This window comes from Erithacus rubecula, assembly GCF_903797595.1.
Source record: "Erithacus rubecula genome assembly, chromosome: Z".
NCBI lineage: Eukaryota > Metazoa > Chordata > Aves > Passeriformes > Muscicapidae > Erithacus > Erithacus rubecula.
Window position 1 is genome coordinate 21,490,735 of NC_136661.1, and position 26,757 is coordinate 21,517,491.

The following is a 26,757-nucleotide window of genomic DNA, read 5'->3' on the forward strand; positions in this document are numbered from 1 at the left end:
AACACAATTTCCTTACTCATGGGGTGTCATATATGTCAATGTAAAGCATTTCTTTCACACCTACTTTAGGGGTCAGGATCAGCTAGTAAGAAGTATGTTTGCCATACAAAGAAAATAAAAATACAAGTGTAGATTAATTACATTAAGGACTTTGCAATTGTTAAACACTTGTTTTCTTAACTTCAAGAATACTTCCTTTTTATTTTTAAAAGGGATCATTATTGTACAGAGTTATTAGCAACAATACATAGGTATAACTAATTTCAAGCATTTCCTTGCAAGTATCTCTCTGCCACTGAGTGCTCATTACTGCTGCTTCAAAATCAGAAGCTAACCTAACCTGAAGTACTTCTAATAAAGAAGATCAAATATAAGCAGTATAATACTGAAACGGCCGTTTTTTCAATTGTTATATATTCCTAGTGTTTTGTGATAGATACTAAATAGCCACCCTAACGCAGGATGACCCACCTCACACCTAGCAGTCAACAAATACCAAAGCAATCACTACTCATATTTTTCTGATTAACATGCCCATAGTTGTCATCCACATTACACACATTCATTAATATTAAACACTCCTCCAACATAATTTATAGAAATCATAAAGTTGTAAATTTGAAGACTTGATCTCTTTTCTAGGTCTAGATATTCAGGATAGAAGTAAATTTTTTTCTCTCTAATTACATCAATTATCCAGAAACTTCATATGTCTTGTGCAATTTTAATGAAATATTAATATAAATTTGATATGATCAGTTTAACACTTAGTAATATAATAGACATAAAAGTCCAGTTGCAACTCAACATATAAAAATAGGAATAGGATCACTAGCCTAAATAAATTCATATTCTTCACCTAGTATCCTCCAAAATACAGTTTATTTATACTGTAGAGAGCTGTATACATGAAACACTTAGGATTAAAGTTATATTATCTTAATAATCACACTAACACAACAACACAAACAAAAAGCTTCTGTCCTAAGGAAATCACTATCTGTGGCCTTGATTCTGCAAGAGGAGTTGTATGAACATTTATGTACATGGAGTCTCAAGCATAAGGTTTCACAGGGTACCTGTCCTCTTAAGTAGAATAAGGACATTCAAAAGGGCTTAGGTATGTAATGTTGCTTCTCTGATCTTGTCTGCTGCTTCTATATCAAAGCTTAAACACTGAATTTTCTTTTTACAAATTATTATTTTACTGCCATGCCTGTTCCTATGTCTTGATTTTTAAATAGTATAAAACCAGCTTGAATCAACAGCAAAAGATTTCAGGAAGAGATTTTTGATGGAATAACTTTAGCTAAAATGTTCAAGAAGTTGTGAGAACAAGCCAACACATACAGAAGATGTAAATTCAAAATGTACAAAGCAGGCAAAAGTACAAAATAAAATGCTGAAAGAAGCATTTTCCTCTTTTTAATAAAACAATAGTTACAACTAACATCTTGAGAATAATTAATTTTGTATTTCTATAACATCAAATTTAATACATTGTCCTTTAGCAGTTAACTGTTGTGATAAACACTGGACTAGCAGAAGTTCCTAACATCAAGGAAAAAGTAGTATCAAAGTGTCACAGGCCTGCTCCACACATGCACACAATACACATTCTTAAATATGCTGAACCCAAAAGAAATATAAGTCCTCTTATAAATATTTTAACTTTAAATACTTCTGAAAAATTATATAAATGGTGATCAAACAACTAATTCAAGATTAGCCACATATGACTCATAAGAACAAACCCAAAAAACTAATTGCAAATAAAAAGAGGCAACATCTTAAATTTCCCTTCATAAATACATGTATTTTTCATTTCAGAAAAGTGCATCCGCTCCAACTAAAAAAAAAAAAAAAAAAAAAAAAAAAAAAAAAAAAAAAAAACTGCTGTAAACACAACCACACAACCCTGGCAAGATAAACTTGACAGGAACTGTGTAACTACAGCAGCACATTTCCTGCTCACATGTAGAATATTTAAAGCAAACCTCCTTCAATGAAAAATCAGTCAGAAACATTCACTACTGTTAGCTTAAAAAATACATTCTTAGAACGGCAGCTGCAAAAGAAACGCTAGGGCTGTAATGTCGCTTCCTGATGATGAAAACTACCCAAGAACTACAACTACTTCTGCACAGTCCTTTCTTTCCTGTGAAGCAGAGTTACACTCAGTCTCCACGCATGCTACAGGGCAAAAGCAAACAGCAATTCCGCTGTTACACACTGAGGTGGGGACAGTTAGAGACGACTAGTGGCTCCCTCTGCATTTCACAAAGTTTAAAAATAAAAAGGCTGTTTTTTCGAACTGTAAATGGTTCCTCTCCACGCACGTAGGCCTGAGGCCCTGTTGCAAACAGTCTAACAGGACCAGGCAGCACAAAGACAGGAATGGGAGATTAGTGGGAGGAAGGGAGGCCGGGATTGGGGCTCAGCAGGATCTTCTGGCTTTTTAAAATTCAAACTGCTCCCTGACCAATACAAATCACGGACACGCTACTGACTACTACACGGATTTACAGCATTAAAAACACGCCTTCTACGTGACAGCTATATTAACTTCACCCTTTTAAACATGTATCAGGGCATGCGGGAGGTACAGTTTTATTTACAAGACTCTGAACACAACGCACCAGAAAGTTACTCTATTAGATACAATAGCCACATATTACAACAACAAACCTACCTGAACAACTAAAAAACCTGCTGAAAATGTAACAAATTATGTAATATCAATAATCATTTGCCTCTAACAAAATTCCTTTCTACAATGATGAAAACTTTGAACCTTTCTTTTGAATCTGAATTTCCTACAACTATGTAATTTCTGTAGAAGTATTTTTATAAGTTCGCAGGGTGTTTGTTTAAATGTGTCTGAGTTTCTAGCAACACTTATAATCTACCACTTATAAGTGCAAGATTTACCTTGTTGTAAATCAGCTACCATTTACTTATAAAGACCTGAGACTAATAAATAGTCATTTTCAGAACATATTTGACCTGTAAAAATAACACCTAATTACATATTCTAATATCATGGACACAAACAGCCAATAACAACTTTGGGATCTCAAAGTTTTACAGCCTGACTTTTTAAGTATTCCTCACATTTCACTTAAATAAATTTACATTTCATTCTCAAGTACTTTGCTTAAGATCTCATCTTCAACTTGGTCCCTCAAATGTCATAAATGCAGCATTTTACACACGATCCCTTGCCTGTTTTCCATTTGTTAGAAGCGGAAAATGGTATTTCTTCTTTTAACATATATCTGTATAATGTATACAGCACACATACACCAAAATTGTGTGGAGTACCTGATACAATATGCCTTCCTATCTGTATTTCCTGGGTCTGCAGGTGTCTGTGTTGTGTCAATCATCCTTCAAGAACTATTTTAAGCTATAAATATACTAAGTCATTAACATACTTATCAATAATGTTATTTAGAAATTAAACGTCTGCAGATTATAAAACTAAAAGCATTTAAACTTTTGAATGTTCAGAACACACTTGTTTAGAAGAAAGGTAAGAGCAAAGAGAAGTGGTATTTTTGTTCCTGAGTATTTACATTTTCTCTTCTCCCCTGTGCCTCCACTCTCTCCTGCCCAATTTCAGAGGGCTGTCTGCGCTGGGACCCTCCTTCCTTGCCCTAGGTGAAGTTGTAAATATGGCAAAGGATCAGTGCACATTTGCGACTAATTGTATTGTTTCCTCCTCCTCCTCCTGCTCTTTTCGGGTTGAGGCCTGTCACTGAGCAGCCGCTTCGCCTTTCTAATCCCCGAGCTGGAGTAAAGGCGCTGGCCGGCGGGCCTGCGCCCTCCGCCGGGCCTGGGCCTCCCGGCAGCCCGGCACGAACCAACCTCGTCCGCCAGCCCCGACCGAGCAGGAAGGGGGGCTGCGAAATAAACACCTCCGGTTGCCACTTACGCCCCTCTACCCCGGATAACAGCTAATCCCCTATGCTCTTGGCAGCGCTGGGCCGCTGGGCTGAGAGGCCCGGCCCGCTGCTGGAGAGGGCAGGGAGGGGAAGGGGAGACAAGGAGGGGGGATTACCTGAGCAAATCGGCGTCTGATTCCAACGAGAATCCGAGAGAGGGGGAGAGAAATCCGCCCCCCTCCCTCCTCAGAGGAGCCGCCGCCGCCGCTGGGCCGCCGCCGCCGCCGCCGAGCAGGAGGAGGAGGAGGGGAGATAATATAACAACAATAATCCGGGCCGGGAGGGGGGCTGGCTCCTCTTCCGTCTCCTCCTCAGTGCAGCGAACATGTAGAGCCGGGGGGTGTGCGGCCGAGGCAAATCCCTTCCCCCTGAGCCTGCTTCACAACATCAACACAGGCCGGGCCGCGCCGCGCCGAACCGGTTCCGAGTCGCGCTCCGAGCCGGGGAGAGCGGAGGGTGGCTGAGGGGCAGCGCTGCCAAGGGGCCGCCGCCGCCGCCGCCGCTCCCTCCGAGAGTGCGAGAGCAGGAGGGCGGGGAGGGGCGGCTTGGGCACGGTGAGTCGGTACCGAGCGGGGGGGCAGGGGGAGAGAAGGGCGAGGAGGAGGAGGAGGAGGAGGAGGAGGGGGAAGGATCCTATATGTGTCTCTCTCGCTCCCTCTCAGAACAAAATGCCGACCGGAAGTGCAGCGGCAGGAATGACTCCCTCCACCGGCGCCAAACACCAGCAACCTCCCCCTTCCCTCACTGCCTCCTCCTCGCCCGGTCGCTCCCTCGCTCCACCAGCGCCGCTTCCGCCGCTGCAGCTGGAGGGGCTCCCTTGCCTCGCCTCTCCCGACAGAGCCTCCCCTGCCCAGCTCCTCTCTCTTCCACACCCCTCCGGCTGCTGCATGACTTTCTTTTTTTTTTTTTCTTTTTTCTTTTCTTCGTTCCTCCCCCCCCGCCCCCCCGCCTTTTGGTGCGCGGAACGAGACCGAAGTTTACGCTTAAGCCTGCGCTGAGGATTTATGAAGAAGGGACCGTTGGAAAAAGAATACCCGTTTTGGTGTTTATTTTTTGTCCTCCTTAAGCGTGGTGGGGAGGACGAGAAGGAGGACTGCAAAAATGCTGCCTCACAGGAGGCAGACCTGGAAAGGGGCCTTAAAATGAACCCTCAGAGGCGGCACCCCTGCGGGTGGGACACTCGCTGGAGTTACTGTCGCCGCTCATGCCCTTTCTCTGTGGATGTGAGAGGCCGCGCCGCAGGAACCGAAACACCCGCTGCTTAAAGCATTGCCGGGGAGAGGGACTTCCAGATGGACATACGGAACGAGAGTGGCTTTCAAAAACGGGCTTTTTGGATGAGCACTGGGGAAAATACTGATGTTCAGGTGAAATGTCCTTCGCTGGAGACTGAGGCTCCACCGCCACCAGATTTATTGGAAATATTTTAACTGTGTGTTGTGAATGAGCGTTTGGAGAAAGAGCATGTTCTAATCTGAAAGACTTTCTGGTGTTCCTCTATACAGGTAAAACTGAATAATCATAGCACCGGATCATAATGAAGAAGCATTTATATATCCCATTAATTAACTATGTCTTTTAGTACTCACTTAATGTCGTTTTGCTGCTCAGTACTTGGACAAAAATCCTTTCATTTCTAGAGGAAGCACTGCTTGTCTGTCGACTTCAGGAATCAGCTGGACTCAGCTGTAAATACCCTGTGACATATAAACACACCCTTTCAGCTCTGGATGAATGTTATTTGCACAAAGGGATAAAATCTTGCACCAGTGCACCTGGATCTCTCCAATACTTAGGATTTCTTGAATAGTGCTCTGTCTTTAATACGGATTTCAAATGCCTCTCTCAAGCTTAAACTACTACAAAATTCGTCATTTTGGATGAATCAAAGTTTGGTTTACAAGTGTATGTGTTTTTGTTTAAAAGTACAGAAAAGAAGACAGCACTGGAAAATATGGTAATTCAGTAGCAGAAATACTATTATCTAATGGCACATATTAACAGGGACAGAGTTAACTGGGTTCCGAAATAAAAGGTATTACAGACCTTTGTTCTAGGTTAATATAAAAGGACCCAATCCTATGATAGTTTATGCATTTATAACTTGAAGTCATCAATTTGAAATAAAGGGAAATAATTGGTGTTGCAAATGAAGTGTGTCCTTAAGTCTTTGCATTTAATTTAACACATTGCAACTCTAACTCAAGAGGAAAACTATTTACATTCTCTTGGAAATAAAACATAATTTAATGAACTACCTATCTGGAGTGCACATACCATGTATATGTGTACTTATACATCTATGAATTCTCAGAAAAATGTAATTCTAAAATTACAAAGCTCAGGAATACTATTTCAATCTACCAATTCATGTTGATGGAGTCTTCTGTGATTTTAGTAATCTATTTAAATAATTATTTTTTTCTTAGTTGGTGAATTAATACGTAAATAAAATACAGAACATTTATACTTTAATTTTGAAATGCAAATATGTTTTAGACTTTACAAACATCATGGTCAGGCACAACACCTATTTGATTACGGTTTCAGTAAGACCATTTAATGCTTTTAAAATACCATTCCACTAAAATAACATGTAGAAATGGCTGTTTTACTTGAGTACTATGCGGCATTACCTGCACAAGAGAACAACTAATTTAAGCCATTAGTTCTTTTAGAAGGTTATGTGTAACACACATGGGCAAATCAGGATTTTATTTTCCTTAAGGGAAATTAAATATTTTTATTCCACTTTTTAAAATGAAAGATTTAATTATTTGGCTGCATTCAGACAAGTGGTTCCTTGTATTCAGTTTTAAAAACTCACTCACAGTAATCTGTCGCAGAATGGAGGCTCACTATATTCCTAAAAACGCCTTAGTATGCACAGGGTTAATGTAATTATGCCTGAAATTACCAGAAAAGTGATAAATCAAGTATTTCAGATCACCTGATAACTACTGCAAAAGCTTTTAAACCTTATTTCTGTTCCAGGCCTGAGTCATGGGGTGGGGATAGCCCTAATCTGTATGGGAGGAGCTATGCAGCCACGCAACCATGATTGTAGCACACTAAGGAGCACACACACTGCATGAACAAAGCTGGTCGCAGTTTGGAGAAGGACAGAGCTCTCTGAATCCCCCTGACAATCCACACCTATGTATTCCAGAAAACTAACAGCGAGTTTCAGGGTAAAGCTTTAGAACCTAATCCTGCTGCCTTTGATGTCAAGACAGAATGCATCTTTTGCCCAAAACAAACGACTGAGTTCCCATAAATTTAAGCTATTTATGCAGTCTGTTACTCTCAGACTCGTTTCTTATTCTTCAAAGTGAATCTTAATTCAAAAGGCAGGAATTAAAGATCTTAATGTAGAGAGTTCTCAAGCAATTTTCACAAAATACATGGAAAGCTGTAGGTATGTCTCTTGTTGCTGTTTACAACTGCTGTTGCTGTGTACTGAGATAAGCTTTCTAAATGCAAAGTTAATATTTGTGAATATGCTACTGAAAGTAGAGAACGGACGTCTTTCCCCTCTTTACGCTGATGTTCACTTCCCTCACTGCTACATGTCATTATTCAGCTTCGTAAATTATGGACAGCATGTAATACTGGAATAAAAATACACCCAGCACCAATGTTTTCTTAGATACAATTGTTGTAATTTGCTTTTTTCCTGTAGAATGCATGAAAAATACATTATTTTTTATCAGTTTTATCTCTTTAAGGGCCTGTATAACATTCAGGTACTTGTCTTTTAAGTTTTTATGTGATGCACAAACACTGTGCATTCTGTTTACCTTAGTAATTTACAGGTATGTATATTACTCATATTACAGTATATATATTTATAGGCAGATTTTTAAAATAATTAGGACATGTCAGTAAAATAATTCTTTAAGTTATGACTGTATATATTATAGACTCAATAATTGAAAAGAACTTTCCTATAAAAACTGGGAGCTTGTTATCTGAATACAGTAACAAGTCATTAGCTAGCATCCTAAATTCAAGTACTAGAATTATTCAGAATCTGGTGTTAAGGCTGTACCACACAATGATTAGGAAGAATTTAATAATGTATGCTGTATGATAAGTCATACAAGTTATGTTCTTTAAATTGCTTTTAGTTCACAGAAACAAATAATAGCACCATGTAACAAATTGACTGGAATATATTCACTGTGGAAAGTAAGTAGCCTAAATATGATACTTTCAATGGCACAGGCCAAGGAAGCTTGTAGACTGAGGAACCAAATATTTGTATGATTACTTGCTTTAAGTTTACAACTTCATGGAGACTACTGATTCTTATTTCTCTTTCCTGGTAAACCAGATGAAAGTAAGCCAGAATATTTTTTCCTTCTTCTAATTATTTAGCTTAACTGACTAAAAAGAATTTCATATCAAATTAAATGGTACTTTTTCATTCTAAGCAACAAACTTGCATTATATCTACCATGTTAAGAATGAGCTTTTGTTTGTACACTATATAAATTCTATGGTAGGAGGCATACATATTAAAATATATAATAATGTTTCTATTGAGAAAAAATGACAGAAGACAAAACTCTAGTATTTTCATTTCGATGTTAAAGTAAGCTCTTGAATATGCAAAGTACTAGGGCTTCTGAACAAAGTTAAAATAAAGACAATTAAAACATGTAATTTAGACTATAAAACATACATAATAATAAGACACTATATAATTGAAAAAAGGCCAGTAATAGACTGCTGGGCGGAATTCTGCTGTCACATAATTGTCACATCAGGACCATAAATACAGACCTAATAACAATTTATATTTTAGGGAAGATAAATGATCAGTAACACACTGTCATTGAAGGTAATCTGAAATCTAGCAAGCAATGGTTTTTAGGCTCTTTTCTCACCATTGCTGAGCTTCAGAAAGCAAGCAGGTATCATTCCTGATACCTGATGTGATTTTCCTTTTTTTTTTTTTCCCCCCTGTTCTTATTTTGAGCATTATATAACTATCCTCTCAATTGTCTTGGTTTATCTAGGCACTGGGAGGACAACTTAATGTCATGTTAGCCCCAATCAGAAATACTACTCAATTTCCTACAAAACTGTTGTTGAGGGCTACTATGGCAAATTTTAGGACAGAAATATAAAAACATTCAGACTTTTTGTTTTTTCTTTCTCTACTTATTAAGAAGTAAAGGTAAATCAGTACAAAACTTCACAGGCCAGCAAATAAATGTGGGCATTCATCTGCTGGCAAAAGAGAGAAGTTTAAAATTCCCCTTAAGGGCTGTTGTATTCACCTCAAAGTCATACCTTGTATGCATAAAAAAAAAAAAAAAAAAAAAAAAAAAAAAAAAAAAAGAAGACAATATCATAACATGCCTTGCCATTCAATTTTTAATCAATTTGCCAAAAAAAGAAGATTTAAGACAGAGATATGCTTATATATACAATACAGGTTAAAAAAAGCCTCTTGGGCTCAGGTCTTTAAAAACAGCTTCCTTGGAAAACTTTCCTATTCTTCAGAAGTGTTAACTATCCTCAGACAAAGCATGAAATGGCTACATATAAGCATCAGGTTGAATATGTCTGGGACTGTTCTCTGGCATTGGAGCTTGTAGCCACATAATTCCATGTTTGACAAACATTCCATGTTTGACCGTTCTATTCTTCCAAGCAGGACAGTCACATGTTTTGCCTATTGGGAATAGTTCATTACTAATACTAATGCTGAAACTGTGCATAGAAATTGTTTGGGAAAGTGCAAGCTGGCATGCTTTGAGCCTGTGCCAAGGTCTGTTCAAACACTTTAATATGCAATTTTTAGAGAGATTATTTACAATGTCCATGTATGTTCCATTTATGCTGCATTTTATAGACACACCTAAAGCAATCTGTGGTTCCCCATCTAGGGATAAATCACATTCACAATTCTAATTATTTTTTTGTTCAAGCAATTAATGACCTTATATTTATCCAGAAACCTGATAAAAGAAAGTTGATTGAAGTTTGACTATCAATTTAGATATTTGTTCATATGAAGACATTTTAAAAAGTCCTACAGACTGTCTAAACCAGACTTCTAACCTGTTGCAGATGCTCTTCTTGGTTTAGACATCCTGTGGCATTCATGAAAGGATGTTACAATAAGATGGGGAAGAGAAAACATAGTGCAATAAAATGAAATAAGAACAAATAACTTTTGCACTTCTTTGAGTTATGGCTGTCAACTTGTAATGTCAATTTGTAATGAAAACTACTTCTGAAGTGTAATTTATTGATTTTTAAGATAAGAATAGAAACTAAAACATCATCTGTTATTTTCTTAATGCTGAATGTTCAATTTATAATTTTTATTTTCTTTTTCCTTCTTTTTTTTAAATGTAGCTGGATATGTGATGGAAATTTGCTTCTCAGCATGGCCACAGGGACAAATAGCAATGCATCTACTTTGTTAGGACGAGGTGTGGGTGCTCCATTAGTGAACCAGAAAACAGTATAAATTTGTCACTGATTTAATTTCTCACAGACATGCAGTACTGTGCATTCTGAAGCACAGAGCCTTTTTTAAATTTTTGTTTAAACTTTTGACAGAGACAATAATTAATCCAGAAAACTAAGCTGTTGACCTGGAGCTCAAATTGAATATAAATATATGTCTCTGGCTAGATGATGCAGCTTTAAAATCACATCAAAACGATCTATTTATGAAAAATAGATATCATGATATACTTACATTCCAGTTTTTGATGTTCAAATTTCTGTATTTATTCTCCCACTATTTTAAAATACATGCTCAGCTTCCTCATGTTTCTTAAACGTAATTCATCTTACAGAAGAAGCACACCATAGAAAACTTTTGCCTCAGAGGTATACATTTGGAAAAATAACACACTAAGTATAAGCAGTTTCCTTAAAGCTTATAAGTAAGTGGAAATAGTTTTAAAATCATGATGATAATGAAAGACCACTAGTGTGCACAGCATATTTAATTAATAGTTTTGAATTATTATGGTACATTTTGTAGGTTTTGCTAAGTTATTCTACTGTTGATTGCATTCCAGTGCAAGTACTCATATGAAAAATGATACAGTGACTCTCCTGAAGAGGCTGTGATTTGTATACCTGTGCTAATGCATGTTTTCCATTCTGGGTTCAATTTATTAACATGGTCTTATTAATTTATTATCCTTTAAATTGCTGTTAGATAAAGCATATTACAGCTAATTGTCATAGGCAGTGCTCTTCAACATCACTGTAAGAAGTAGTTTTAACTTTCTGGAAAAAAGAACCAGTTTCCACAAGAACATGGCTGCATGTCACCACCAAAAACAAAGAGAGATGTCATTGGCACGTTTTGTTGGATATTTGAAGATAGGCATGTGTGAGAAAAAAAGATGTAAAATGCCATAGAAACAGATGCAGAGAAGACACAGAAACCCATACAGGCCTGAGCAATCACTGGGAAAGCAGCTGTAAGAAAAGCAAAGCACAAGAGATTCAAGATGTCTATCAACCAAAAAGGAGCTGAGACTTTGAGTGAAACATTCACATGGTTTCAGAGGAAAAGAATGTACACACAATCTTTATAAATAGCCTGCATCAAAACATCTGATGCCATCTATTTTCTCTGACCACAGACACTGAACTAACCAAGTCAAATTAAATAAGAATGCATTGCCAATTTTAAGGACAGTTGCATTCTAAATAGATCCAAAAAAGTACAATAACCTGGCAACATTCAAAATATGCAATTCCCTGTCAGAAAAGTGTGTGCATAGGCATCACAAAATACTCTATAGACTTTCATTCACTAGAATTTTTCCTAAACTTACTCATTACTTTCATACCTTCCACTGCTGTTTGCCCTTATTTCCAGACTTAAGAAAGTATGTTTTTTATTCCAGGCTACCCTAGTGATTACTCTTCTCAGGTTAAAGTGCATTTCTCCTCCTGCATTTCCTTGGGCAATGTTTATCTTTTCACTGCCATTGGGCTGTGTTTTCCCTAACATTTTGGATTGCTTCCTTCTTACTTGCTCCCAAAGGTTAAAGACAGCATATAAAAGCCCTTACTTTTTTTATTTTCCTATTTTGATTTGTCTTCATTGGCAAAATAATCCATGATGTGAATTGCTATCTGCTTCACTTAAAGACTCACTGGCTTAAAAAAAGGATGTCTTTACAAAAAATTTTCTTACTTGGTTTATTTTTTTCTTAAAAATCATGTTTACAGAATAGCCAATTCCCAGAGAGGCAAAAGAAGAGTGCACTATAAGAGTAGAAAGTGAATGATAAGCTGACTTTGGTGGGTATGTAATTTTGATACTGTAGAAAAGGAATTTGTGATTGAATTATGTTTGGATAAAAAGTTCTGTTAAATAAGGGATAATCTGTTGGCAGAGAGATTATTTGTGAAAGCCATGCTATAAATTTCTGTTTAAATTACAGCATAGCACAAAAAGTACTTACATTAAAAACTGTCACAAAAACTGTTTTATGTGTGCAGACCTAAAAATATGATCTTTCCTTTTTAAAATATTTTTCACACCAAATTTCATTTAGACTATTGTCTAAATGTGAGTGAATTGTCTGCATTGTGAGTGCCATTTATTTTTTTTATAAATTTAAAACTGTAGATGTTTTGCTGTATTTGTGATTTTCTGTGAGTAACTTCGCATACTGCTAAATTCAGATGTTGCCTCATAATGTTCAGAAGTACTGAAGTTTAGACCAGCCTAGGGGCATGCCAAGTAGAGTGGTTACCAATATCTGAGCTTTCCTTAAGAACTAAATTTCATGAAAAATTGATCATCTAAAATTTAGTGATAGATATTTAGGAAGTTTGTTTTGGTTTTAAAAAACCGATTTATAAAGGTAAATGCAGTTTTTTCTAGTCCAATTGAATTCTGAATGGGAAGTGTGTTTTATTTTGCAGTTAATATATCCTTATTGTCCCCTTATTTTTTACTCTTTTCATAAATACGATCTAGAACTTGAAAAATGAGGAAAAATCCTTGGTATTGTTTTACTGTTGATGATTAACTTAAAAATATAACATGGCCTGCAGGGGAAGGAGCGTCATATATATGTTGGATAGCCTGGCTGTGAGGCTTTGTTTCATTAAGATGGACATTGTGTTGCACATCATTCCTGCGACCTCCATGGTGTTATGAAGTTAGTGTAAAACTGTGTAACAGCTGAACATTCAAGATCTACCAAACTGATTAACTGTAGCAGTTACACCTTCTTCCTCCTTCTCACTCCTTTAATAATCTTCCCTCCCAACAATAAAATTGTGTATATTTAAATGAAGATTTTTCTTACCAGGCCTCTACCAGCTTTACCCTCTTCTAAAAGCAGTTCAGAGATGTCTATATGAGACTTCTTTATGGCTGTTGTTCTTCACATGTAATAGATAAAATCTGTCCAGTTCCCAAAAATTTCATTCAAAATGCTATTTACTGCTGTCAAAATGCCTGAAATAGAAAATTTCACATGTAATTTCAGGGAAGTTATAGAGCTGTAATAACCTGGCTATAGGAATACAACTACATGTTTAGGTAGCTGTAGAATAATATTTAATTATTGCCCCTAGGAATATGAGGAGGGTGCATCTGCAGAAATTTAAAGGATAAGCTGTTAGAACTCTCTATGTGCCAAGCAAAATTTACAGTACTATTAATCCAATAGGTTTTCTCCAGCATATACACTTTCCTTTGATTGCAAAAACATATTGCAAGTTTTTAATGAGAGGTTATTTTTTTGTAAGAGCTCAGGAAAGGTTCTGGATTACTGGTCTAGTGTACTGAGTTCCTTATTTAGTTAAAAAAAACCCAAAAAAAAGAAACAAAAAACAAAACGAAACAAACAAAAAACCAAAACAAAAACAGAACAACAAACAAACAAAACAAAACCCCAAAAACCAAAAACAAAACAAAAAAAATCCAAAAACCACAACCCCAAACAGTGCAGGAATAATGATTAAAGCACACTTCCTGGTGCTGTTTCACTGTTGCACTCCAGAGGGACCCAGGTTATAATGTAGATCAATCTCATACATTTCTCTGAAATACGTGGTTCTCCATCTACACTGTTACCACAGTATTACTGAAACAATACTGCCAAGCTGGTACTGTAGAATAATTAGGCAGACAATAAATCTGCTTATAAGAAATACAGAACAAAATATGCTACAAAAATTAATTTGGCTTCTCAAAGAAAATGCCCCTCCTATTCCCTCATTGTAAACTCTAAATTTGTTAATACTCTGTGGCTTTGATCTACTTTTAAGTTTCAGAGTTTCTCAAAGGAAGTGGGATTGGCATTTTATAGTTGCCTGGGAAGCACTGCCCATGCTTATGATTCCACAGAAGTATTTTTAGTATGATGGAAAGCTCTCTATCACTAATAGCTGCTTTTAAACCAGCTCCTTTATAGGACTTGAAGCACCCTCAGTTTCCTTCTGTCAAGGCGCAGACCTAAGAACCCAGTTCCTCACTTTCTTAATTCTTACCATTAACAGCAAAAAAAAAGAAAAAGAAAAAAAAAAAAAAGAAAAAAAAAAAGAAAAAAAAAAAGCGACGCTTTTTTTTTTTTTTTTTTTTCTTTTTTTTTTTTTCTATAGTGACATAGTAAATCGATCCTAAAGAATACAGACAATGTCTCTAAATCACTCCAAAACACTGGTGCGAGCAGATGTCCGAGGACGCCTGCCGCCTGTTCCTGAACCGCCTGAGGCGGATCTGAGCCCCGGCTTTCCAACGCCGCCTGAGAAATCCGGCCAAGTTACTCGCGTTTATGCTCAGGACTCCCAAACCTGTTTGTCACACCTCTTCCGCTGGGCTCGGCCAGCGAAGGCGACCGATTTTATCATTATCTGAACTAAAGAAAGCCACTGACCCCCTAACCAAGCAGCACCCCGGGCTGTCCCGGCCGCTTCCCGCGCCTTTGTCACCTCAGAACCCTCCTGCCGTCACCGCTTCCCTGCCCGCCCTTCCTCCTCTCCTCCCAGTCCCGCTTAGGCAAACAAGGCCTGTTACAAGCAGCCAGTGAAGAGGAAAACTCTAGCGATGCTAAATGAGAAATTAAAGTGTATCTAAAACTCCTACGAGCACCCTGCGAACCCCAAACACGCTACCGGGGTGCCGCCTCGCCTCCTCCCTCAGACCGGGATGAGCGCAACTTGCCCACGCAGGAGAAAAAGCCAGAAGTGCCCTCAGGATTTTACCTCAGGTTCACCTGTTTTAACTCACAGACCTGCTTCTCATGCTTAAAAACGACTGCTTATAGCTTTTCTTTCCGAGTCTTAGTATTATCTGATAGGGAATAATTAGCAATGTGTAAGTGGGTCCCCCCTCTCGAGGTAATGGAACAGTCCGCCGAGTTCCAGGCGCCGCTCCGCGTTTAACCCCTTCCCTGCCGATCCCAAAGAACCTGCCTGGCGGCGGGCGGGGTGGGATCCTGCCGCGGGGGCTGCGGCGCTGGAGCACCGCGGGCAGGTCAGGGTAGTGAACACACCTCATACAGGCGGCGTGAAGTGGGGACAGCGGCCACCCACCCGCAGATCCACCTTAAATACCATCTGATAAAGTCATCCAACATGTCTTCTTCACAGTGTTGTGGAAACGTGTGACAGTGTTTAAATAGTGATTGAGTAAACGGAAAGGGCGGGGGGGGGGGGGGCGTGTTGCCATTTTTGTTTGTTTGCTTGTTTTCTGGTTTGTTTTTATGATTCCCAGTGAGAAGTTTGCAGACCCTGTATAGACGGCGCCTACCTGTCCCCCAGGTGAGCAGTGTCCGCATCCCTGCAGACGGAGCATCGTCCTGCTTTCCTCAGGTGGGCTCAGTCAAGTACGGGAAATCATGCTATGAAAGCGAGTGTCCATGAAGAAAACAGAGGAACCCTGCAACTTTACTCGCGTGGTGGGAGAGAGTCCGCTGGGGCTCACTCCTGTGCGGTTTTCTCTCCTGATTTTTAGGGGATGCAACTTCCTTTTATCCTAAACCCCTGGCCGCGTGTTGCCCTCTTTCTTTCCCCTCGGCTGAGGTACTGGGAAGGTACAGCCTTCCCAAACGGCCTACCCCATATTCCCCTTGAACCTGTCATTTCTTCCCAAAGTCCAGAAGCTGAAGCTTGTGCAGACCTTTGCCTTAAGGAGCCAAACTGTCTGGGCTCTGCAGCAAACCTGCGGCTTGAAGCCAGGAGAGATATTAAGACCCATTTCAAAGATGTTAACACCCATTCCTTCACCCATAGAATTGTTTGTAAAGACAGTATCTTGGCACATATCTTTCCTACCAGTCACCTCTCAGAAACTGTTCAGCAATAGCTGGAAAAATTGAGGTATCCTGACCCTGAGAACTGGGATCCTAATTTGCCTTTCCCAGTTTAAGCACTTAAATGTCTAAGGTGAGATGGTATGCAGTGTTGACACACAGTCTTTCCCAACTGCAGTTGCTGAGAGATTAAAGAAAATTTAAAATTTTATACTTACTTTTAAAAATTGTATAATGCAAAGAGTAATTTAGTTGAAATTGCCAGGTTCTGTCTTTTTATTACTATTACTTATTTCTCTGCTCCTCCTTCCCCTTGACTTCAAGTGTCAATTCAATCCCTCAAAAAGTTTTTGTTAAGCAAAATGAAAGCATGTAAAACCCCCTATCATCTTCTTGTCAACTCTTAGTCTCTTCAGACTATTGCTATATTAAATACTAGAAACTCCATTTCCCTTCCTCACATTATCTCCTAGGGCCAGAGAACTGGATCCCTGTGGTGTTTACACTGATGTTAATGCCTGCAATTAATGTTTTCTTTTCAGTACTTTCAATCTTTGACAAGTTTTCCAGGTCAATATTTTTTTCTCAGAACCATGCTTATTCTTTCCTTTCTCTTTTATTCTCTGATTCTTACAGGATAATGGCCTGAACCATATTGAACTGTATGGCAAGAGCCATTTACATTTTTCAAGAAGAAGGGAAGGAATGTAGCTTAAAGTAAATCAGTAGGAGGAAATCAGTAATTTTACTCCAACTTATTAAAGTTAATCCAAGTTATTAATTATTAGGCCTGCACTGATAGCAAAGAACATGTGGAAAAACTTCTAGCAGACAATCTTCTGCAAGTTGCATGAGTGCAGGAGGCTTTTTTCTAGAAGCCTCCCAAGTGATATGAATGGATCTACAAATTTGAGTTCCTTGTCTGCTTAAGGCCAAGCAAGGTGAGTTACTTGTGTTGGTGTCTGACAAACTATATATAGTAATATAATATTTTCCTTTACCATACTGGACATTAGAATATTTAAATTTATTGCAGCTGCATAACTTCCTGTCTGAAAAGTGTTTTTCACTTTCAGTTTGTATTTCAACATCAGGCCTGGCTATCTAATCTAGAAAGCACACATGGTGCACAACTGTAAACATGGTCTTCAAAAGGGAAAGGAAAAGGAAATCTCATTTTGCAAAATAACAACAAAAAATGCAAGATTTTGTTTAAGACATTGCAAATGAGTAATGTCTGCTTTTGCTTAGAGTTGGATGAGTGCTTTAAAAAAAGGGTAAATTAGGGTATTGTACTCGACTAGTGAATTTTGTTTGCTGTTCTTTCATCTAATGCAGAGCCTTCCTTTTCATATGAGAAAGTGTTGTGAGCACTGGGAACTTTGGAAGTGGTATTTTGATTCCGTTGACCTCCTGACCATTCTCTAGATGGAAATCTGCATTTTACTCTAACACTACAGTCTTGCAAGATGGCTACAATTTTTCGTGGTTTGGGTTCAGTTATTTGTTTGTTCTGAGGTCCTTCTGTGTGATGGTGCCCAGGAGGTTCCTCTTGACCATGAAGAACTTTTATTCTGTGCAGTGACCAAACCCTGAAACAGATTGCCAGAGAGGTTATGGAGTCTCCCTCACCAAGCCTGGACACAATCCTGTGCTGTGTGTCCTCTCTGAGCAGGGATGTTGGACTAGATGACCCTCTGTGGGCCCTTCCAACCTCCTTCTGTGATTCTGTGTATGTATTTAGGTATGAAAATACACAGTTGGGTCAGAAAAAACCCTAAATGCCGCATTCATGTATGGAGATAAAAATGACACTCTTTAATAGCTGAAATCTTATGGAAGTACATACACTCAGCCCTAGTAAAATTTTAAGAACAGTTACCATGTCCCTCTAATGTCACTGAAAATATCAATGTTGCTGCCTGGGGTGTCCCGTTAGGCTTGGAATCACCTCCAGCAGGACATGCAGATGATCTAAAATCCAGGTTTTTCCCAAAGCTGCCAATGAGAGACTGCAGGAAATGGTTTTTCAGAGGCTTCAAGGGTTGTTTATTATTTCTTATCTCAGGAATTCTTTGCCCAGCTAACAGTGGTCTGTCCAGCCAGGCATCCAGGGCAGAATCTGCCTGGTAAAGGCAGACTTATTTTTTGTACTCTAAATTATGTTCTAGATATTTATAATGACTTTCCAATACAATGCAATACAACTTCTTAAACGGTCCAGCTTTGTCTCCATCCAATCTGAAAGTGCCAGCATGTCACCCAACATGGATGATGAGGAGAAGGAGGAAGAGGTATACCCCGCCCCAAATTCTCCATGTTGGCCACATGTCCCTTATCACAAACATCCCCAAAAGTCTATTTATCTACATTCATACATAGCAGTCTAATTTACACTTTACTAATTCTTGTGGCTCGTTTCTCTTCCCTCTGTGTTGGTAATTTCCCCCAAGGGTTTGAATTCAGCGCCTGAGACACCAGGGTCTCACTCAGACGTCTTTGAGACCCTCGCCAGGGGGGTTTTGAGACCCCCAAGGAGATGCCAGGCGAATGCCCTGGAGTCCCACATATCAATATAGATGCTAAATATTATCCCTACTGTATATAAAATTTGTTTTGGAATCAAATTTTTCCTTTACTATTTCGCATACTACTGCATTAGAGTTACTGCTTTATTGTTACAAGAAAGGATAAGTGTTAGAAATCTTTCTCTTTTCTTTGAAGTCTTACCCTGTATACATGATTCTTCCAGTAGTGACTCCTTGTCCTTGTTTCAGGAGTTGAGCAAATTGTGTCCAGTTGTTTTATTTCCCTAAGATAATTATGCCAATTTGGTGGCTCATTAATTTGCAAGAAACCAATTGTTTGTGATGAATCTTTATTCCAAATGACAATTTGGGAACAGTTTCTAGTTTTTCACCTCCAAACATGATATTTATGACATTCAAAAAAATATGCTGAATGTTTTGGTCCTAGAAGGCAAAAGGTTAAAAAAGGAAAGGTATCCAGAGCTCTTAGGTTGTTATTTTGAAGATACTCTGATGTAAATTCCAGCCTCCTATCTGGAAGTCAGTTGATCTCTGGGCATAAAGATTAAGATGAAGCAGCTAGTGTGCAATCCATCAGCTGAAGTTCAGTCAGGAACCTGCTCTCACACCCGTGGAGCTCGGCTGTGTTATGAGCAGCAGGGCTCTTCCCCACTAGATGGTGATACAGGAGCAGCTCTGGCTTCCCTGTTCCTGGAGCAGCAGGTTCACCTCCTATGGGTTCACATTCCCACTCATGAAGTCTCGTGAAAGTACCTTCAAACTTCTTCCTTGTTTTGTAAAAAGCAAAAACTCTTGTAAGACTTTAAAAATGTTGAACTTTACAAAGAGACGAAGAATTCAAGTCAGTCAATGAATGTGAAAAACTAATTAGGACACTTTGGAGAAATATCTGTTTCATAAAATAGACATTCTAAATGGCATGAGTTAGACAGTCTTTTGTCCAACTCAAAAAGAATGGTTAAATTCAGCACATAGCAGCATATATCAGGAATGATTCTGTGGAAGATCTTAGTTATATCAGAGGGGTATCTGTGGAACTGTTTTTCATTTGTAAAGACAGCAGCAAACGTTGAAGCTGTGAATATATTTGCAAACACAGATAGGTAGTTGTCACAAAATATATTACATAAACTTTAGGCAACTGGATGGTAAGGCCTGTGGGAAAATAATGGTGCATATGAAACATAACTGATAGCAAAAGTCTCACAATTTTTTCTCGCCTATGAAACATTAAGTTTTTTAAAATAAGTTTTTTAAAAATCCTCATCAGATGAACAATTCTATAAGTGCAATTGCAAAATAATTCCTCCACAGTTTTTGCTCTGCAGTGGTTTCCATGCTTCTTTCTCTGATTCTCTGTGTGATATCTCAGTGCTTACTCTCCAGGTCTGATTCTTCTAAAAATATGTGGGTTATCTGAGATGCAGACTGCAACCATGAAAGTATTGCAAATGGAAAATAGCAACATTGAATAATAAAGTTAATTGGGAAAGTCTTTGTTTGTTAATCACTATTGAGAGCCTAAAAAAATTGCTTTGAGTAGTTCAGCAAATAAAAAAGTAACTTAACTCCCTACACTGAAAAATTTAAATTGACCTTTGCAATTTCCCTTGTAAGCATCAAATTTAATTTCTGAAATACTAAGTTGTGAAAACACCCTGGTACGAGTTGTTGCTATTAGAAATAGGCAGAAAGTAAGACATTTTAAGAAAGAAGAACTTTCCCAGTATAGTGTTTTTGTTGTATGGTTATTAATATTTGATGCCAAAACATCATGGCTGAACCTTACCAGCTCAGATTTTCCTTTGGCTTTCTTGACAGACACCTTGAGGTTGTTACTCATCCTGTCTTACTGTGTCTCTTGAGATAGTTCAAATTTCTCTTCACAGTATTGATAATTATCCCATCTTTCCTGGTAGTAAAAATTCTTTTTCTTGAGAAATCTGTGGTCATTTTTCTCTACTACTATTGCTTGAGTAAAATCAGATGACATACTCGTGGTATGTCCTCCCCATACTGTAGCTTTCACTGTTAGAAACACAGATAGAGTTGTAGTAGTAGATGAAAAATGAACCAGTAGCACAAAAATAACTTAGAGATATTTCATTAAAATTTTGGCAGTTATTTGCTGGAATTTCAACATGTAATTTAATTTTTCCTCTCAGCTTGAGTGATATTAGTGCTTGGCTACAAGCTATCACAAAATTATCCTGCCCATGTTTTACTCTGGGAATATATATATTTTAACACATTTTTTCTAATGCTCTATAGTTCTCACAATCATTTCTGCTTCTCAGTCAATTTCTGTATTTATTTTTATTACTTACTGTAGTGTTGCATTTGAGAAAGGATGATTCAAAAGACATCTGAACACACCCTTGAAAACCAGAAAAAATTAATGTTTCAGTGTTTTATTTCTGAAGTAAAGGATTTTTGGAACCACAGTCTTAAACATCAGATTTCCAAATATGAAACAGACAGAGTTAGTGAAGGGGAAAAAAAAAGAACATGAACTGTAGAGCAAGTAGATTAAAGAAATAGTAAAGCAACAGCATCAAAAAAGTAGTGAGTATAGAAGGTTGTTAGTGTTGAGCAACTAAGTGATTTTTACATCTTTTAATCATGTTTGTCACCTTCTGCCAAATTTGGTTTTGCCAGGAGTTAACTGACATTTGAAAATGTATTTACTGAAATGTAAAAAACAGTGTAGAGCATTCTCTGTATTAAGAGTTGGGTCTACAAAGATTACATGTAATAGAAAAATTATGAGCTGATTTAGAGTGGTCCAAGAGATTTATAAATAATTATTTTACACTAGAAAGCCAAGTTCATGCTTCTCTTTTTATTAGTATTTATCCATGTGCCCATTATTTGCATATTTCAGTACCATTTTTACCAATTTGCCTGCAGTGAACATCAGGCTTTCTAGGCTGTGGTTCCAGGTATGCTCGGAACAATTTTATAATGGCAATTTTCATTGTAATTTACTTGTGATACATGAAGTGTGGGAATTTTACAGGTGAGAAAAAGAAAAATTATTTAGAATTTTAATTTGAAATAGGCAGGTAATATCAATTCCAGTAAAGTGACAAAAATAATGACTTTATTCAAAAATTATACAGAAATGCACTGTGTGCATGAGGAGCACAACAGTCAAAGGCATTTAGAATCTAATTTGATAATAATTGTGATATGTAGAATTGTTATTATGTATTATAATAAATAGAAATACTGTTACTCAGGACTAAAATCTGGTTTATACTCTTCTGCAATGTGATTTGAGTCCCCGTCTTTAAGTCAGGCAAAAGAGCATTGTAATTTTTAATGTATTCTTACAAATTCCGTAAATACAACAGTGAATAAATTCCTCTCATTTAGTGTCTATTCTGTTTTGCATCTAGCTATTTGGATGAATGAATAAACCTCTCTATCATGTTTCCCTCTTAAGTAGACACACTACATGCAACTGCACACATAATAGTTTTTTAATCAATTAAGAGAATCTGATAATCTACTGATTATATTGTGTCTTCAGTGATAAACACACATATTGTTTATTTCCATTTTGAAAACAAAGTAGTATTTACTAGTATTTTTGTTTAGCCTTGCAAAGTAAGTTTTTTTCATTAAAAAAAAAAGAAATGTGTTAGAGCAAAGATAGAACTGTCTGTAAAATAACTGTGTTGTAGTGTCAGTGTGATATTGCTAAAATAGCCACTGAGAAAGGGAAACATCTTCTTTCAGAACCAGTCACTGTTGTGTGTCAACCAGTGTCAGTGCAAAGCTTGGAATTTTCTTCCCAACAGTGTTTTGGCTTGGGTAATTTCAACTACATGAAAGCTATATAATGTGAATTTTCTAGATAGAAGCCTTCAGATCTGTTGAGTGAGAGCAATATTCACATTAGAATGGTTCATTCCTGTCTCAATTTCAAACCCTTCCAGTGCTGGTATAGAAGCTTCCTTTCTGTCTTTTTAACATTTCTTACTGCAGTTGACACTGCCAACTTCTCTGATTTAACTCCAGCTATCTGATTTATTAATTTATTTAATCTCAGTTTATTTTCAGTTTTCTACTCTGAGGTGTAGAGTCTGTTTTCTAAGCCTTACTCTTGATTGTTAAAAGAATCTATTTTGTTTGTATGGAAGAGAATATATATGTTGTTGTTTAGAATATTTTCTTGTCAGTACAGAATGCCAGAAATCTGTCTTGACAATGAGCCTAAATAGCTTACAGTTTAAATAAACAGCCAAGGGAAGAAGGACTGAATGCGAAATAGTCACAGAATTATTAGGTTTGATCAAGAGCATCAAGTCCAACCCATGCCCTAACACCTCAGCTAGACCATGGCACTGAGTGTTTTTAAACACATCCAGGGATGATGATTCCACCATCTCCCCCAGCAATTACAGTACATCTGTACATCTTTCTGTAAAAAACTTTCTCCTAATATCCAACCCATATTTCCCTTGGTGCAACTTCTGTCAGTGCTTGGAGAAAGAGACCAACCCCCACCTGAGTACAGGTACCTTTCAGGGAGTTGTGGAGAGTGATAAGGTCACCCCTGAGTCTCCTTTTCTCCAGGCTAAACACTCCCAGCTCCCTCAGTCATTCCTCACAGGGTTTGTGTTCCAAGCCCCTCACCTTGTTGCCTCCTCTGGACACACTCAAGTGTCTCAAGGTCCTTCCTAAACTGAGGGGCCAGAACTGGGCACAGCACTCACCAGTGCTGAGTACAGGGCAAGAATGACCTCCCTGCTCCTGCTGGCCACACTGTTCCTGATGCAGGCCAGGGGCCATTGGCCTTCTTGGCCACCAGGGCACTCTGCTGGCTCATGTCCAGTCAACTGCTGACCAGCACCCCCAGGTCCCTTTCTGCCTGGGCACTGTCCAGCCACACTGTCCCCAGCCTGTGACACTGCAGGGGTCATTGTGGCCAAAACCTTTATAATTGTACAAGACAGTCTATTAATTTTTTTCTTGTACAATTTAGAAGAACAGGTATATAAAACCAATTAAAAATATTTTTTCCAAAGACAATAACAACATAAGAATATAAGTACACGTTGACAATGCGATAAGTATTTGATGATAGGGTAATAATAATAATATAGCACAGGTGGACAACTTCTCAGCATTATTGAGCTACTGAAAAATTTTGCATCTAAAATTTGCATCAGATACTATTCTAACTATTTCTATTTTTAGAAAAGTTCTATTACCCTTAAGATTATTATTTATTAATGTGGGTGATTTGTTTTAATGCTGTGCACTCACCAGGTTTAAAAACTGTGCTGTCTTACTGCATTGTTGGGAAACCCAGTTAGTAGTACACCCATTTGCGAAGTGAGAACAAAAACAAATTAGGCAGATAAAAATTCTCTGTTTGGCCTATCAGTAGTTAAGTCTCATGATTCCAATATGAAGATAGAATATGAAATGTTATTAGGAATGACAGTGAAAGAAGAGGAGTAAGATATTATTCAGTATATTGAGGTGCACAAATTTGCTCCAAGTGGCTGAATCTGTAAAGTCCATAGCAGTGATAAAAGGGGAAAACCACAAAGGTGCTTTTGTGGTCAGTCAGGATGAAACATCAGGCACAGGTGATGAGGTAGATGAAATAATTTGAGATTAGGCTGAACTTTGATAGAAGTACAGCGAGATGCAAAATAATAGCATCTTGGAATGTGTTGACCACATTTGTTATTTCCACCTTAAGAAGTTGAAAAACAAGGTGCAAACGTCAGAGATCAAAATTGTCTGTATAGAGTTCTGGGAGAATTTGAAGATGAAAAGCAACACTGATGATTGTGGTAATGAAATTACAGAACTCATAATTTCTAGGATGAAAATGGAAGTGCTAGTAAAAAATCTCGTAATAAAGGCTCATAAGGAATAAAGATCTCAGAATGCCAGCAGATCCTTAGAAAAAATATTTGCAATATTAAATGCAGAAATATTTCAATGTGAAGAAGCTTGGAATAATAAAACAAAAAACACAGAATAACAATCTACAGATTTAGAAAGAATAGTGAGAGAGTATTAGTAGTTATCCTGAATATCCATCAAAACTGTCATACTACAATCAGCAATCGAGCACAGATGTTTAAATACAAGTATCTTCAGTAAGATAAATGAAGTAATATGTTCACTGTGTCTGAAAACGAAAAATATTAAAATGGAGTGGGGTTTTTTCTCAGTTTTCATGATGGCATTTCATTAGAATTTTGGACAACTTGAGAAAAACATGCTGCAAAACTTGGTACAGTAAGAACAAGCTGCTGGAAAATGAACTTTACAAAGATATAAATGAACAAAATAACATAAAATTAATTCTGGCTGTACAACCAAAGGTAGGATGGCTTGTATTCAAATTTGTAAAGCATATCTGAAAATGAGAAAGCAACCAGCATTTGTTCTGAGACAAAAAATGAGAGCTCAGTTTTCAGGAAGAAAGATTGATGAGGAGAAAAAAAAAAAAAAGAAAAACAAAGCCAGTACTTTCACAATTTGACAATTAAATTCGTAGGTAGATGGCCTGGACATGTTGTAGTATCTTTTATCACTGAAGATTTAAAGACAGGTGCTGTGAACTGTTTAGATCTTGTCTTTGGGCAAGAGAATGGACTAAATCAGTTTCCTTTCGATTCCTCCTGATTCTTATATATATTATTCTTATATATAAATATATAAATATAAATATATATATATATTCTTATATATATATTCTTTATATCTCCTTTACAGAATGAAATCAGCTGTGAGAAAAACACACAGAGAGTAGCAGGGTAAATGTACATAGCTTTTATCTGAATTATTGCCCCCTATTAATGAAGGCAGAGATTTGCACTGTTATTTTAAAAACAGAAGCATTTGTAGTTTGTTGGAATATGTTTGCAACAAAGAAAAAAACAAACTTCATCTCCCTAATGAGATATTGATGATAATAATTTTTAATAAGTCATTGTACTCTGGAGCTAATGGGATTTGTACATATAGGAATGTATTTCCTATAGTTCCACAGTAATATAATGAAGTTAAAGGTGAAACTCTTTTTAAGAAGGATTGATCTGGTATAGTCCTTTTATTTAAAACCCATCAGATTGTACCTTTTGTGAAATTATTTATGTCTAATGAATCTGCATTAGCATCAGCTGCAGAGCATGACTTGTGAATGTGAGCCCTGGATACTGCAGTGTCTGTCTTGAGCCTTGTCTTTTCTCCAGGACCACATATAAAATACTAAATATGTTTAATAATATATTATGTTATATTAACTACTATGTTAAATGAAATTTAAAGTATGGAGCTGCAGTTAAGAAGCTTTATTTTGCCATTTACACTGTGCACATTAATCAATAATAAATTTTATTGCCTTTTAACAGTTGGTTGGTTGGGTTTTTTGTTTGGTTGGTTTTGATTGGATTTGGTTTTTTTCAGTTTTGTTTTTTATTTCCTCTCCAGACTACAGCAACTCATAGATGATAAAAGTCTTTCTCAAATTGAGAACTGTAAGGAGTTTGTTATCACAAGTTGCTTTTGATTAATTTACTTGCTTTTGATACTTTCTGTAACAGAAAGCTATGAGCTACATTTCAAACCCTGTTAGGATGTGATGGTTTAGGGACATAAGCAAACATGAAATTGTTAAAGAAAATCAGGGGTTACAGATTTTTAACTCCAGTGATGGTAGTGATGACTTTATCATGTAAGTGGAAATGGGAAGCAGCTCCCAATTTGTCTTTTTCTTTTCATGTGTGTTTTAGGTGTATTCAATTTTAAATAACACATTTCATTGTCTTCTGTATTTTAGTGAAGGTATGGGTTATGATTATGGTATGGTTTTGGTCTGTGTATTTGATGCATTTGCTTGATGAGTCGTTCAGGAATGATAAGGGACCTGGCCCAAAATCCAATATTGTTAGTGAAAATCTCCTGCTCACTTAAAAGCAAATCAAAGTAGGCTCTGAAGAGGCTAGCATGGCTTCCGTG

The 26,757-nt window shown here is 37.4% G+C and overlaps 1 protein-coding gene and 2 long non-coding RNA genes across 12 annotated transcripts in view; 2 read left to right on the forward strand and 1 right to left on the reverse strand.

Annotated features, from left to right (window-relative positions):
- NIPBL (NIPBL cohesin loading factor) overlaps positions 1 to 15,199 on the reverse strand; it is a 150,156-nt gene extending 134,957 nt beyond the window's left edge. For 6 of the 8 annotated variants that reach the window (XM_079330269.1, XM_079330273.1, XM_079330277.1 and 3 more), the window contains exon 1: positions 4,064 to 4,616. The gene's annotated coding sequence lies outside the window, so the exon portion shown is untranslated. Of the gene's footprint in view, positions 1 to 4,063; positions 4,617 to 5,536; positions 5,645 to 13,261; positions 13,414 to 15,074 lie in introns of those variants that run through there. The other 2 variants (XM_079330270.1, XM_079330268.1) reach the window with 2 other exon arrangements.
- Positions 4,359 to 5,699, forward strand: LOC306814327. The gene is made up of 2 exons (XR_013777145.1): positions 4,359 to 4,501; positions 4,610 to 5,699. It is a non-coding gene; the product is annotated as an uncharacterized lncRNA (long non-coding RNA).
- A 204-nt stretch (positions 15,200 to 15,403) lies between the features above and the next one.
- On the forward strand, positions 15,404 to 18,008 carry LOC306814328. Of its 3 annotated transcripts, none has more exons than XR_013777146.1 (3): positions 15,404 to 15,526; positions 15,728 to 15,773; positions 16,239 to 18,008. It is a non-coding gene; the product is annotated as an uncharacterized lncRNA (long non-coding RNA). The 3 variants fall into 3 exon arrangements; XR_013777148.1 differs by lacking the exon at positions 15,404 to 15,526 and having other exon boundaries at positions 15,708 to 15,773; positions 16,239 to 16,346; positions 16,850 to 18,008; XR_013777147.1 differs by lacking the exon at positions 15,404 to 15,526 and having other exon boundaries at positions 15,708 to 15,773.
- Positions 18,009 to 26,757: the final 8,749 nt, after the last annotated feature.